The following is a 13,861-nucleotide window of genomic DNA, read 5'->3' as shown; positions in this document are numbered from 1 at the left end:
ACTTGTTAGGGTCCCAACTATGGGTTGAATAGAAACCGACTTGGAAAAAAAACAAATATATTCTATTAAAAAAAAATTTCTTCAAAATTACTAGATTCGGCATTAAATAACCTGAAATGGGTTGATATGCCGTAAAACAAAAACAACCAACCAACTTTCAATATTTTTGTTGCTATTTACCCAGTATACACTTTCTTTCACAAGTTAGTATTTTTTATGCCTTGATAGGCTTAGTGGATCTGGTATAGGATGTCTTTTTCCATGAAGTCATGGGGTGCAATTGCCAACATCTCTCATTCGATATTACTGTATCTGGTTTGTGTGTCAATGTAATGTAATGAAGACACAACCAGAAAGACCTTTTTCCAAGGCTTTATTCAAATGAATTTTACAGTGACCAGAAATGCATGTTAATAAAAATAACAAAAAAACAAAAACAAAAAAAACTATCGAATCCACACGATGCCAACTTCTGGCTTTGAGGAATTTCACTACCTCAATAATAGTTTCCATTACCTCAATAATAGAGCCATACTTGCTACTGCCACCAAATCGTTTTAATAACACTTTTCCATGTTCACAGAGCCAAACAGGCAATGCAGTGCCAGTGGAAGAGCGCTTTTCAAAATTGAACATGCGTTCGTGAGGAATGGCATAGTGAGGTTGTGAATAGTAGAGAGCGAATAGCATGCAAAACATCCTGTAGAACGTCCTGCCAAGCATTAATGGGTAACCACTGAGATTTCAAAGCTAATAAGATAATTTTCCATATAATTCCATTATAGCGTTCACATTGGTTGTTACCTCTTGGGTTATAAGTAGTAGTGTTACTGGATCCAATCCCAAGTCGTAACAGAAAAATCCGATCAATATGGATAAATGAGGGAAGTCCAAAGATAGAGAAAATAGTCATCGGGCACTGTATCGCGGTTTGAGAAGAGCAATTATGACAAGGGAAAGCGAAAGACGCCCTTTGTAATCAAAGACGTTAAAACGGGGCAGTAGAACGAATAAGAATATGAATTGGGATTTTATTTCAGCACAAGTATGACATTAAGAAATCATGTGCCAGACTTCATCAATTGAATATGGCATATTTTGTGACCTTACAAAATACCAAAAGCGCTGTACTCCAGGACGTATTAAAGAATTAGGAATTGATTTTAGTTCCTCAAAGGAAGAAATATTAGTACCACATGTTTGTGATAGCGTATCAGCGATAACCATTTGCATTCCAAGGATGGTGTTTTATGAAAAAGGAAAAGTTCCATTTTCCACCATATAATTGTATTGTTTTTTTTTATTTTTCAGTGATTAACAGGTTTAAACATAGAAGATAAGGCTCGCTGATCTGTAATAATAATGAAATGTTTCCAAGTAATGAAGTCTCTTCATTTACAAACACAATCTACAATGGCATACGCTTCTTTTTCGACTATATGAAGTCGTGTTTCAGAGGAATTTAATGACCAAGAAAAGAAGGCTACAGGTCTCCCAATTTGTAAGAGAATGCCTCCAATAACTTTTTTCTGGGGCATCGGTTTCAATAACAATTGACAATTCATCATCGATAACCTTTACAGAAGATTCGGTAATGTCTTCCTTGAGCTCTTCAAAAGAGTTTACAACCAGGGAATTGTTTAGTGGGTGAATTTTGGATGAGTAATTAGGTATCCATTTTGCATAGTAGGCAAACATACGAAGACACATTTTTAACGATCTTGAGTCGGAAGGGGGAGGCATTTGCAAAAGATGTCTGATGCTCAAGATCAGGTTGAAGAGTTCCATTACAAATTTTATATCCAAGTAAATTAATAGAACGAAGTGAAAACTTCGACTTTTCCTGGATTATTTCGAGGTTGTATGTAGAGGCAGCCTTTAAGAAACGCTCCAAATTTACGCCATACTCCTCCTGGGTCCTACTGCAAACTGTTATGTTGTCCAAATAAGAAAAGGTTCCAGACAATCTGTTATGAGAAATAAAAGAATTCATGAAACGTTTAAATGTAGAAATTCCATTTGTGTATTCATTTAAATTGAAATAGACGATTTCCAACTTAAAAGACTATATAGGGGCGATTTGAGGGACAAATTTCAATCTGATAGTTTGCTTTAGACAAGTCAATTATACTGAAGAAACGTTATTTGATTTATAAGATCTTTGATTCGTGGCAAGTGCTATGTATTAAGCAAAGTGAAAGTTCATAGTCTGGGAGAAATCGACTACCAATCATTTCGTTTTATGAGATGAAGAAGTTACAACAACTTGAGCACACCATGGAGAATAACTTGGTTCAATTATATCATTCTCAAGTAATTTAAGAGTTTCCTTTTCAATAAACCGAACATCCTCAACACGGTAATAGCGGGGCTTAGTAGCAATGGGTTTGTAATTACGGGTCAAATTTCTTAATAATTCAACAGGAGCACAATTGATTTTAGTAAAGTGCAGATTTTTAGACTATCCTGCGACCCGCCAAAAGAAATAGTAATACTCCTGTGCATTTTTAAAAAGGGTATTTCGAGTATAATAGCCGTGCATGGATTAGGGAGTATCGTGAAGTCAATGCCTTTATACTCGAAAACGTTGAATGTAATATTCTCAGTGCAATAGTCAGATAGTTTGAAGGAAAGGACGGATGATGCCATAGAAATTACAGAGTCCCATTTTAGAGTAGACAGGTTCAAGGTTTTAACGAGACTAGCATTAATAAAATTATCGGAGTTGCTTGTGTCTATAAAGATGGCAAGTAGTTTACCTTTTAATTTTACCATTTTAGTAACAGGAGAATCATCAAGATCATTAGCACGAGCTACTATAGCAGACCAAGTAGAATGTGAATGTATCAGTTTCTACAGGGTGACTGAAACAAAAATGTAGTAGGCAAAAAAAAAAAAAAAATACAACTAAAAACAGACAGAACAAAAACTCATTTCTCGCAGACACGTGGGTCGTAACAAGCACAATCTACTCGCCAGAATCACCTACACACAATCTGTAGAACGCCCCCTCTCCTTTCCAGTGTCCTGCCTTTATAGCGGCCGGGAACGACATATTTGCATAATCGCACGAGAGCAGACGTAATTCAACGATAATCACATTGGGTAAACGCTAATAAAAGCCCATGGACGCCATCTTGGAACTCTCTCTTTCGCTCAACCCAAAACAGACGTATCCGAGGTAAGTTCTATTTCTCATTTTGGTTACTGCTAATTCTGCTACACCCCCCCCTGATCTCATGATCACAAACGGGGCATGGGGGCAGTCTTCTTTGCCGGGTGCTTCTTCGAAGAACTGGAGGCAGCACTTCCTCCCTGTCATCTTCCTCATTACCACCGTTATTGCCGCCAGCTTGTTCCATAGGCGGTGTTTTACAATCAGGGCAGGGACAGGGGGGCAGTATCCGTCTTTGTCGGGTACTCCTTCGTAAAGGCAAGACGGGTGGTCCCTCTTCCGCTTCTTCCGTATGTGCATTATATGGCTCTTCATCGTCCTGCATTATACTCTCTGCTCGTTCAGAAGACATTGTACTGTCTTCCTCTTCCTCTGATGTAACAACATAATGGCGAGGGCGCAGATCTTTCATGTGGCAAGGCACACCGTCCACCAAAATCGATTGAGGGCTGATTACCTTGGTCACCTCACCCTTGCCGAACCTCGTGGTACATCGATTTTGCGGTCTTTTGACCCACACGCGATCTCCAACCTGGTAAGAGCTGTCCTTGGGATCTGCGGACGCAGTTGCGAGATTGGTCTCCTTTACTCGAACTTCGTATCGATAAATCCTGTTGGCAGGCGCAGTGAAGGGAGATGTGTCATCTCTTGGTGTGATGTTATACCAGTAGACAGCTTCCTGTATGGGACAGCGCATTCTAGCCACTATTCGTTTCACTGTATGGTGACATCGCTCCGCTATGCCATTCCCGGCTGGAGCGTATGCACAACGGAATCGCAAGTGAACTCCCCATTTATGTGCAAATGCTTGGAATGCGTTGCTGCAGAAAGCCGTGTCATTGTCTAAAAGGATTTTGTGCGGCAGGCCATGCTCGAGGAACACTATTTCCAACTGATGGATCACGCTTGCTGAGTCCTGCCTTGCCAATTTCCTCCAAATGGAGAAACGCGATGGACCACAGTCTGTCAGAGTTAAAAAATGGAAGGTGCTATAATGCATGATATCTATTCCAATTCTTTGCCAATTTTCGTTAACTTCCAGCTTTCCCTTTTCCCACCTGACTGGCGCTGGGTCAATGGACTGACATTCCTCACATTTCCGTATGACCGTTTTAACGGTTGCTTTTGTTGTGGTTGGGCAACTTCTCCTGACAAAGTAGGTAGTGCGTTGCACTCCCGGATGTCCACTACCTTTGTGAATAGCCATGATTTGACTCTCATCCAGCTCGTCTGTGTGAACCACGCCTATCACCGGGTCAGGCCCGTTTTTCTTTTTCATTGCCTCAAACCATGTCTGTGGTACTCGTGTCAATCGGTCAGCAATGTTTCGTGCTGATGGAACCAGCGTCACGTCCACTGTCAGCCCGTACTCTTTCACGAGTTCCTTTAGAGTGCTTAGTCGCCTCCTAATAAGCATCTCGCTTGCTGCTTTGGTGCGCACTCGTGCCTTTTCAGTTAGTGTGTCCGAGACCCAATAGTATACGCAGACAGAATCTGTCTTTATGTGTAGCACTTTGCTCTGCCACTGTAGAGCCAAATTAATACCTTTCAATACGGCATCCAGCTCGGCTAAGTTGATATGTTGAGAGTCACCTTCAGGTCGCAGCCAACATGCATCCTCCAACACAGTTTCGCGCATCTCCAAGGCTGCACCAATTGCTAGGGAGCTAGCATCGACCCATACATTCACCTCTTTGCCATCCACACACCAATTTCCCCGGACCGGATCGTTCCACTGCACAGATTCCAAGGTTTCGAACATCATACGATGCAGTATGGCGTCCCTTGCTTCATCATCCCAGCCCTTCGTTACCAAACTTACTCTCCTTCTAAGTATTCCATAAGTCACACGAAGCCAACCGCACACCGGAAAGTGCCCGACAAGTCGACCACACAGGGAAAACATTGTCCGTCGCATAACAATGCTGGGAGCTTCTGGAATTGCATTTCCTCGCTTCCACCGTAGTTCACTGTTTTCCATCCAGACCGCCAATCGTAGCACCCGTTCACCGTCCTTCAACCGCTCCGGGTTCTTGCACTCCAACCCAAACTGCGCTAGGTGTTCTCTTACATGGGTCGCGAGAACCACGTCCTCATTGACAAAAATGTCATCGATGTAAGCAGATGCTGCACGGCTTACAACTTCTTCCTGAGACAGTACTTCGCTGACAATTTCTCTCATGATCACATTCAAACCGAACCCCAGACAGGTCAGACAGTATTTTTTCCAATCGATTTCCACAGTCTGGTATGGCCACAGTGTCGCATGGACCCGGACTTGTAGATATGCTCTCCTGAGGTCCAGTAGAGACGCGTTAGCACCTTTTTGTCTCCATTTGCGCAGCTTAGCCGCACAAACATCTGCGTTGGCCGTAAAAGCGTCTACATAAGTATTTAGCTCCCGGTAGTCCATTACCGGGCGCACTTTGGCTTTGTTCTGTTGCATCACAGCCATCAGGGGAATTAGGCCTTTGGGAGGTCCCAATTTATCCTCTGGGTATGGCACGAGCCAACCATTATCTATCCAAGTGCGGAGCTCCTGCGTGTAATTCTTCACGGATTTCTGCTGGCACTGGGTATTCTGACACTCGATTGTGTAGTCTTTCAGGGGGGTGGTCCTCAGACCACTTCCATGATGCGGTCCACGTTCGGTTTTGATGATCAAAGGTGGCGGTGAAATCTGGTTCATTAATAGAAATGGTTGCGCATTTAATATTTTTCCTGTCGCCCAGCCGCACTGATCCTGTAGGGTTGACAACGACACCGCCCAGAGTTTTTATGGCGTCGATCCCTAGAAGTAAGTCAAACCCCAGCGGTTTGCCACGCACCACCAACACATCGATTCTGGTAGACACACCTTCGTCAGTGGACACAGAGACCGCTCCAACACCACAGCAGGCATGGGACATTCCACCAATCGTTTTGACATCTACATTCATTTTTCTCCAAGACCGACACCGGTCTGCATGTAAAATAGTCCTAGAGCATTCTGTATCAATAAGCGCCAAACATCGCGTCACGTCAACCTGGATGCTTATCACCGGGAGCATCGTGCTCGCATCTTGGTGGGGAAGGAGACTGGTGCTTATGTGTCCTCCCCGTGCTCGTTTCCCGAGCAATTCCGAGCCCAATGTCCACTCTCACCGCAACGCTAACACCGTGTTCCACATTTTTGACAGTCCTTTGCAAAGTGGCCTTTCGTATTGCACTTGAAACAGGTCATACTAACAGGAATATTCTGGGCCCTGTGGTTGTTGGGTGAGTGTGTGGCCGCAACCACGTCCTGATTGTGTTCCCCAGTCATTGTCAAAATTTTTGCTCTCGACATTAGTTCCCCCATGGTCAGGACTTTGATGTTCGGCACTTGTTGAAGAGCAATTGAAATAGTGTCAGGGAACCCAGTGATGAAAGTCAATTTTGTGAGTCTCTCTAAGCCATCTCCTGTGAATCCGGCCAATCGAACCAACTGTCTGATTTTGTAAAATAGTAAACGCTAATAAAAGCCCATGGACGCCATCTTGGAACTCTCTCTTTCGCTCAACCCAAAACAGACGTATCCGAGGTAAGCTCTATTTCTCATTTTGGTTACTGCTAATTCTGCTACAGTGACCTAAAAAAAACGGGCCCCGTATACACTTTATGTGATATCTCCCATTATTTATTCACCGATTGCCCTTAGTTTACAGGGCATGGCAGAATCAACGACGGTGAGTGGAAGCTGAGACAAAGAATACACTGTGTTAAATTTTACTACAAGACAGAAAACCCAGGACAGTTTCATGCGTCAGTTCGAATGTGAAAAGGCTCCATCCAAAAGCAGAATTCAGAACTGGGTGGACCACTTCAAGAAGTATGGGACCATCGAGAATCTCAACGCTGCTAGAGAGAACCGTCCAAGCCACTCGGGACGTCCCAAAAAGCGAACAGCCAAGCTGGTCGAAAGAGTGAGAGAGTCTCTCCAGCAGAGTCCGAAACGCTCTGTGCATAAGTAAAGTCAGTCCCTCGGTATGTCCTGTGAGACTTGCAGGAGAGTGCTGGTAAACGATATCAGGGCTTACCCATACAGAATACAGACGCTGCAGACCCTTACAGCCTCAGACAAAAAGCAGAGGAGGGCTATGGCAGTCAAGATGCTCAAGAAGATCGAGGATACACCAAATTTCCTTAATCTCCTTTGGACCTCAGATGAAGCCCACTTTCATCTTGATGGAAAGGCGAACTCCAAGACAAATGTCTTCTGGAGGTCCTCCAGACCCAATGAAGTAGCTACCAAGCCCCTGCACTCTTCTAAGTGCACCGTGTGGGCTGCAATCTCGACCAGAGGCATCATCGTACCAATCTTCATTAAAGAATCTGGCACAGCAGTGACAGTCACCAAAGAGTGGTATGTGGAGGTCCTCAAAACCTTCAAGAGTGAGCTCCAGATCATCTACCCGTCGCTCATGAGCAATTTCTGGTTCCAGAAAGTTCTCACACCTCAAACCTGTCGCGAGATTGGCTGAAAGAGAACTTCGGAGGCCGAGTGATCAGTTCCAAGATTGATTTTGAGTGGGCACCACATAGCTCGGACCTAATACCCCCAGATTTTTTTCTTTGGGGCTATCTTAAGGACAGAGTCTACACAGGGAAACCCAGAACCATCACGGAACTCAAGGAAGCCATCAGGGAGGAGATGAGAGCCATTACCAATTCGGTCTGTAAGAACGTCATGAACAACTTTGTGCTGCACCTCAAGAAATGCATGGAGCTAAATGGAGGCCATCTAGAACATATGCTGTAGAACGGAGAAAAAAAGGCCAAAGACCCTAGTGTTTTGATGTGGTGTTTTGAATATGATAAACTAGTTATGACCAAAGTTTCATTTCATTCGGACAAAACACCAACAAACGGGGCCTAATTAGAGTTGGGGCCCGTTTTTTGGGTCACCCTGTAGAATGGCAAACTTTGGCAAAATGACAGTGTTCGTCACAATTTCGGTATGTTTTATCTCAAGCAGGACAATGGCAACGATCATCCTTAAACAATTGTAACATCTACCGTGAGTTAGATAGTACAGAATCAAACTCCATATGAGAATCAGCATAGTCAGGGAGTACGTTTTTAGTCATAGTAACAGTTACAGCATTGGTAGAATGATTTTGAGTTGAAGTAGCAGTGACAGTAGGTCCAATTTGAAAGACGTATGATTGCACACGCAAATGAGCTTGCTCTAATACCCTAGCACATTGAATAGCCTCCTTGAGATTCAACATATCATTTTTGAGAAGTCTGGCACATATTACAAAAGACCGTAAGCCATGTATAAAGGTATTGCGGACAGATTCATCCCTGTAGGTAGCAGCAGTACCATCTTTGAAGCAACAGTCAGTAGCAAGACGATTCAAAGCCTGAAGGTACTGATCTAAGGACTCATTGTCCCGTTGTAGACGTGTTGAAAGTAAACGTCTTGCGTGAATAACGATGAGAGACTTGTTGTAAACAGATTTTTTTCGATGACATGTTTGAACTCAGAACAACCCTCGATAATAGCAGAAATGTTTAGATATATGACTTTAAGTTTGTCTGGATTTAAATGCTCAATGGTAGACAAATACTAAGTAAAGTTTCGGTACCATAGTTTCCAAAGTTTGCTAGCCTTAAGGTCTGCAGAAGATATGTCGAATATGTCCAGTCAAATAATTTTATCCATAAGAAAAAATTAAGTTGAAAAAAAATTCAGGTGGATAAATTGTTATGTAATGAAGACGCAGGCAAAGACCTTTATCCAAGGCTTTATTCAAATGAATTTTACAACGAAAAATGTGGCAAATAGCCAGGAATGCATGTCAATAAAATAAAAAAGAAAGTATTCAAATAAGAAAATAAAGAAAAAGCAAATGGCACGATCACATGAGATATGCAAATAAAGAAAAAGTCGCTTTAATAAGAAAGTTATTATAAGAAAATTATAACAACCAGTTAATGTTTTGGACCTAAATGCAACTGCTTTGCCATCTTGGATCATCTTTGATGCATCTGCTTCTAGTGACGTGGATTTAGTTTGATCGTAGCATGAAAGGCATGTGAGATTAGTAATCATTTTGTTGAACTGGTCATAGCATTTTTGATGGTCAGTGTCTCAAATCCATGGCGATTGGGATTTAAAAAGACCATGCAATGGGTGAGCCTTTTCGGCATGGTTTGAAATATATGGTAAAAGGTAATTTAGCATACTTAGAAAACGTCGTAGTTCCCCTTTGTTTTGTAGGTTTGGCATTTGCTTAATGTTGCGTACCTTATCCAGTCTGGTTTGATTCCAGTAGAGGTTTCCAAAAAGAAATATATTGGGCTACTTTATGAAAAACTTCTCGCTGTTGAATACAAATCCAATTTCGGTTGCTCGAGCCATGAGGTTGTGCAAGTTTTTGTCATGGTCCTCATTGTTTTGGCCAAATACAGCTACATCATCAGCTTTGCTGACCATGCCATTTAGACCTTCTAGGATTTGGTCCATTTTTGCTTGGAAGATATCTTGTGAGACATAGAGACCAAATGGTATACGCTTCCAACATACTTGCCTAAATGGCAGGTTATCAACAGTTGTGATTCCTCATCCAGGTGGACTGACCAGTATCTCACCTTGGCATCAAGTTTACTGAACACCTTTTGAAAAGGCGGTACATCTTTGGAGTTTCTTTGTGCTTTATGCCAAACTAGAGAACCAGTCTGTGTGTTTCTCAACTATTCGTAGCACATCTTCCTCAAGGAACTTGTTAATTTCCTTCTTCAACTTGTCTTTAAGGTGAATACTGCATTTGCATGGAGGGTAAATGAAAGATTCTGCATTTCCCTTTAGTGGAAGTTTGTTGGTCCCTCTAAAATTTCCACTCCTATCAAACTACTTATGGTATTGTGACATAAGTGTGCTGATAGAGTAGATATATTTAAACACTTTTAAAACGTGTCGACATGCATGGTTATTAGCTTTAGCTTTTTGCATGTCGGGAGGTGTTGCATTTAGCATGTTGGAAGCCCTACGTCTGAAAATCTACATAAAATGTTGTATTTGTCCATTCTGAATCCCTATACTGACATGAATGAGATTAGTTTCACATGTGGGCAGGGTCACAGAATGGAAAGGGCTTCTAATGATGTTCCATATGTCTGTTGGAAAGTTTTAAGTGAGAGTGTATTGCCAGATGCCCCAGAATCGCTTTTCATGTAGAGAGTATGATGCGTTCTGCATTTCAGGTAAGGTGGTTTCATATTAAGGGTTGTGTAGGTCCTTGGGTTCCCTGGTTATACTATCCATGCATTTAGCATTGATAGAGAGTGGAACTGCTGTAGGTAATAATTCTCGACACTTTCAGTATCGACATGATCAATGTTTTCATTTTTTTTCCTGGATTCAGTTATACTTGGGGTTTAATGCCTATGATTATGAGACTTGCTCCTGTTTCTGCTTTTCTTTCTGTGTTCCCTTGATTTAGTCTTTCTGACGCACCTCGTCCAATGTCTCTTGCTTCCATATGTGAGAATTCATCACTATATGCTTGTTGAGGCTTGTTGCTTGCATTGCTTTTTGATTTAGTTAATGTTACATATTCTTTCTGTTTTCAGCATTCCGAGCTAGTCAGCTGATCATTTCTAGAGATAAGGTCTTCATACTTTTGGCTTTTGGTCAGTATGTTAGTTATACTTTTGGTTTGCTATAGAATTAATTCTGGAAGACGTCATATGGTGTTGAAAATATGATGAGTTCTATAAGACTCTCGTTCAGATCTTCATCTGTGAAACCACATTTTTTGTGCTAATGTTCTGGTTTGTATAATGCAATAATCTAATGATTCATTTGGCTTCTGACGGTATTGCATAAGGTGAAGTTTGTGAATCCTAAAATTGACATTCACTCTGACTTTTGAAGAAGTTCCACAGGTGTCAGGTGATTCCTTTGTTGATCTGTGAGGCCACTAGTGTTTAGGTGTCTTAGATTGTTATGTTTCATCAGTTATTTCTTCATCTTTTATGAACATAGTCAGTTTTTGTTTAAAAAGCGCCATGGCTTCACTCAGATCTGGATTAGACCAGTTCACAATTGGCAGATGTACCATAAGGTTTTTTTTTTCTTATTTTATATATATTTGGTTTGGTTGTTTTTGTTTTACGGTATATCAACCCTTTTCAGGTTATTTAATGCCGAATCCAAAGATTTTGAAGAAAATTTTTTTAATAGAATATATTTGTTGTTTTCAAGTCTATTTGTATTTAACCCATAGTTGGGAGCCTAACAGGTACTACCACTCCGGGTCAGAGTGGACCTGAAAGCAATGGCAAGCTGGGGCCTCACCACTGGATATAGGTTAAGGTCATATCCAGAACCTATTTTATATATATATATATATATATATATATATATATATATATATATATATATACTAGCAAAAGTACCCGTCGTTGACTGGGTTCAAAAACAGCCTACAGAAAATGGACTCTGATTTATGAAAGTATGATAGGTTATGAAAAGGAAGGGTTGTAAAGAGATAGCTTCGAATTTGGAGGTATCAAAACCAAAGCAAAATATGATGAGAGTAAAAATAAAATAGATAAACCCCATAATTTATTATACCATACCTGTTCACACTGAAACACTTATCACAATATTCTGTGAATCTATATTAAAAAACCTTGTAAAACTTTGTGACAAATTTCCATTCTATGGAGGTCAGGCGCGAATGAACACCCCATAATTTTATTATACTATATTTTTTCAAACTGAAACATAATTATCAAAGTATACTTACGCAGATAGATATGAAAAGTCGAACGCAGACCTCACAATTTTATTATACCATCCCTATTTAAGTTAAAACATACTTATCAAAGTATTATTATGTACATCTATATCAAAAACACTTGTAAACGTTTTTTTTTTAATTTTTTATTTCCATACTTTGTGGACTAGGCGCGTATGCAGACCCCACAATTTTAATGAATCATCATTATGCCAGATCAAACATACCCATTCCTGTGTCTCGATACATCTTCTATCATTATATGTGATCAGTTTTCTATAATAGTCAACCATATAGGAGCCTATTCATGACCAGACACACACAGACGTTCAGCTTTATATTATATATATATAAAATTCAATATATATATATATATATATATATATATATATATATATATATATATATATATATATATATATATATATTTGAATTTTATTTTGTTACTTGAATTAAATCTTATTATGGGGAATACCCTCGTCTATTTTTGTTATATATGCATTAATTTGTTTGGTTTATCATAGAAGCAGCATTGTTCATTATTCATCCCAGTAGCATTAACTCATTAGAAAAATTAAAGGTCATGAATGAGACGAATAAGAAAGTAAAAATGAATGCTTGAATTTGGCAGCGTATTGTAAATAAGAGAGAAAAACGTGGTTAATGAACAAAACATCTACAATATATATCTATAAATATAAAAGCGAAAATGTATGTATGTGTGTTCGCTTTTTCTGTGTGTCTACAAAAGGCTTCTTTCAGAGAAGCGGTCGGTCGGTTCACAAATTTTTAAAACTTTTTATATCACATATAAATCGTAATATCTCATAGTTAACAACGAAGCTCGCCTGTCTATTTAATTTGCTCGATTTCGGGAAGATAAATATTCAATATTTGTCGCTCGCCGCATGTGGGTTAGTCTTTTTCCTATAACATCTTTGGGGGGGGGGAAGCGTTCAGCAGTAAATGAAATCCCGCAGTCAAGCTTGACCTCATTAACTCATTAAAACGAGCACCTGCTAAATCCAAGTAATTAAATAAATTCAAACGCGTTTCCTTTAGCATCTTGCGGTGGGGCAATGGTTAACGTTGCACTTTTTTTTTCACAACTTTGCCTCAACGGTTCAGGTTCGATCCTCATACTTACTTTTTTTAGCCCCCCGCCCCACACACCTCCAAACACCCGGGCAACGCCGGGTATCCCTCGCTAGTAAACTATATAAAAGGCAAAATGGGTGCGCGCGTTTGTGTATGTCCAAGAAAGGCTTTTTTCGTCGGCCTTCTCACTTTCTTGTACTTCCTAGATCGTAATATCTCCAATTTGCAAACGGACGTCGTCTCTATCGTTATTTCTCTCGTTTCCAGTGTTTGTTTGTCTTTCTCGTATAAATAAAGTGAAACTGATCGAAGCAAATTATTAGACAATTGCTATTCATTGGAACACTGCCAGAGTTCCCTCTTTTTTGGGGAGCTGGTTTTTCCCAACATCGTGGGGAAACAAATACGGCAGAAAGTGGAAAGCTTAACTGGCCTTCAGACAGATTTTAAAAATTTAAAAAGCAACGTTCATTTTTGCACCTGCGTGATTCTTAACTTAATTACCAACTCATTCATTTAACTGTTTGCTATGGCATAATGGTTAGCGAGGAAGACCAACCACCCTACGTTTTCGAGTTCGATTCCACCTCTCTCTCTATCTTTTTTTTTATTTCGTCTCTTTTTTTTTACTTTCTTTTCCTCCTTTGCAGACCGGTTCCAGCCTGCCTGCCTACTACCACTTTTTTTTTTACACTTCCAAACAACCGGGCAACACCGGGCACCCCCGCTAGTATCTATATAAAAATGAAAGCTATTTTTAGTGAGTAAATTGTTAGTTTAGAAAAGTTAATGTTTTTGTATTTGTAGAATGTTCACA

General features: G+C 40.4%; 1 protein-coding gene across 1 annotated transcript in view; it reads left to right on the top strand.

Moving 5' to 3' along the window:
* LOC145292020 (dynein axonemal heavy chain 7-like) overlaps window positions 1–13,861 on the top strand; it is a 475,961-nt gene that overhangs the window by 306,560 nt on the left and 155,540 nt on the right. The gene's annotated exons all lie outside the window — the stretch shown is intronic.

This window comes from Euprymna scolopes, chromosome 13 (genome assembly GCF_053919585.1).
Source record: "Euprymna scolopes isolate OS-2025 chromosome 13, ASM5391958v1, whole genome shotgun sequence".
Lineage (NCBI taxonomy): Eukaryota > Metazoa > Mollusca > Cephalopoda > Sepiida > Sepiolidae > Euprymna > Euprymna scolopes.
This window is presented reverse-complemented; position numbering and strand designations above follow the sequence as displayed.